The sequence below is a fragment of the Dipodomys ordii genome, unplaced genomic scaffold (assembly GCF_000151885.1).
Source record: "Dipodomys ordii isolate 6190 unplaced genomic scaffold, Dord_2.0 Scaffold27, whole genome shotgun sequence".
Lineage (NCBI taxonomy): Eukaryota > Metazoa > Chordata > Mammalia > Rodentia > Heteromyidae > Dipodomys > Dipodomys ordii.
The window spans coordinates 2621503-2624052 of record NW_012267243.1 but is presented as its reverse complement, the minus strand read 5'-3'; positions in this window follow the sequence as shown (position 1 = coordinate 2624052).

The following is a 2550-nucleotide window of genomic DNA, read 5'->3' as shown; positions in this document are numbered from 1 at the left end:
CTCTACCACTTGAGCCACAGCACTACTTCCGGCTTTTTTCTTTTTGCTTATGTGGTGCTGAGGAATGGAACCCAGGGCCTCAGGCATGCAAGGCAAGCACTCTACCACTGAGCCGCCTTCCCAACCCCACCTGTGGTAATTCTTATGACAGCAGAATAGACTAAATCACCAGCTGTACAGAGTTTCCCTTTCTCTTTCTCCTGGAAAAAAGTTGGTGAGTCCCCAACAATGTTCAGTGTGTAACTTTCTGGACTGGCTGGCACCCATTTAATTAATCAAGTTAATTTAATAAAAAGAAAAAATGTAAAGTTAATTCCAATTCCTATATAGAATAGTTCTCAGTATCTATTGATGAATTAAATACAAACCTGCCTAGTATCCAGACTATAATGATAAGAGGAGAGTTTGTAATGATACAATATAATAAACATGTTTTGAGCCTTACGGGTTATATCTTAAGGAATGGTTTAAATTCTAGAACTAGACTGTAAACCTAATAGTCTCTTGTAATTTTCATTATTATTATCTCTATTTCACATATACCTGAAGAGGGTTGTAGAACTGGAATGTGGAAATCCTACAGAACAAGTCTGCCACTTGTTAATTTTGTGGCCTTGGGCAAATCCTTCCTTGCTTTATTTTGTCAGGTTACTGTTACTCTTTTGGTTATTAGGATATATATTGTAGAATTTTGTAAAATTGCCTAGAGCCTGGCAGATAATACACACTCAGACAAAATTAGCTGGACCTATTATTCCTAAAAGGCAGAATGCTAGACTACAGCACAGAGGTTCAGTGCTTGCATAGCATACTTAAGGCTTTGGGTTTAACCCACAGTATTTGGAAAAGGAAAAAAAAAAAGATGGTGAGAGAGGGAGGAGCAGAAGGCTGTAGTATATGTCCTGTGAACTTTACGGGGTTTCTGTATGGATCATATAAGTCAATGTTTTTATTGTTGTTTAAGCAGATTTTGCTAGACAGTATCTATTGTTTTTTACTTGGTTATTTGTATTGATGGGTTTCTGAAGGATGCTTCTGGAAGTAACAATTTTACAGGGTAATGGCTTTGGGAAGTACCCATGGTCTGAATATCAACCAGTGAAAACAAATAGTAAAAAACACATTAGCAATGAATTTATCTTCAGTGAAGAGTCTCTTCCAATACTGGTTCATAAGATATAGAAATGAGGATATCAACTCTTACATAATAGATGCACCTAAATATGGATATGTATATATAGTGATCTATTCTTGGGATGCTTATTATAACTTATGTAATATCATTTGGTCCATTATTTTAATTTTTGACAGTTAGAAATTGCTTTAGTCTGAAAAGAAGGAACCAGAGTTATCTTTCCACTGCCTGGATCTTGCAGTCTGCTCCAGCCAGTTTAGATTCCTGGTGACTCAAGGAAGATAACCTACCACCTGACCCTTTACTGCTGTAAACATTTGTCTCAGAACAAGCTTAAGTGTCTCTTGGGCTGGCTTGAAGTATACATATTTAAAGTCTGACAGAGTGCATGTCTCTTCATTTACCTAGTGAAAATTACTATGGGTTTTCATCACAAATCAGAGTATCCTACAATTGTGAAGCTGACTTCCAAAATAATATTAGGGATCATTTTTAATGGGAAGAGCACATGCAAAATATGGCTCCCTCAGTTCCTGGGCTTACATCAAATGTTGAATATCTATGTTTTCCAGCTAAAAATATTATTCAGAGAAAGCCATGACATTTTATGGTTCTCTAGAGCTCTGTACATTTGTGTGGCTCTCTCTCCATTCTACATTTCTCTTTAAGATAAATCTCCCCAGGGGTAGAGCTAAACTGATTGCTTTTACTATCTTCTGTATGGTGATAAATGTTCCTAGATCGAGACTCCCCTTCCTCCAGCTCTAAAGCCCTCAAATATCAGCCAGACTTAGAATTTCTCTAATTATTCAAATCACATTTCACATATGAAATATGTTCCTAAATTTAAAACCTAGTTATCAATTTTAAACATGGTGATATTGATGACACCACAGTAAAATGAAAAAAGTACTCAGCTCTCTAGAACCAGTAAGTAATGTATAACACTACACATTTTTTTCCAGCAAATTTAGATACTAGCCAATTTATTCTTTGTGAATTCTCTCCAGAGTTTGGGATGGTATAAATAATTATTTCATCTTGAGATTCATGATATCAATGCTTACATTTCTTTCCCCAAGAGTGGAAGAGAGAGAAAGATCAGTTCCAACAGAGTTGGAAAGAAGTATAATTGATTAAGAAGTAAAATTCCCTGAAATGACATCTGAGAATATCTCTGCCTCCCTCCTTTAAACCACACAAATGGAAAATACATTTAACTCACGAGAATACTAAATAAAGACTAGAGAGCCTAAAGTACAAAATATTTTTCCAGTATTTCAACAACTTACAATGTAGTTAAGTCATATCTAACCTGGAATTTCCAGCCTATGATTCTCATGCAGAAAATAACAGTGATGTAGTAGAGCTACTCTAATAATTTTCCCATAGTCATTAAACTAATTTCAGAATGA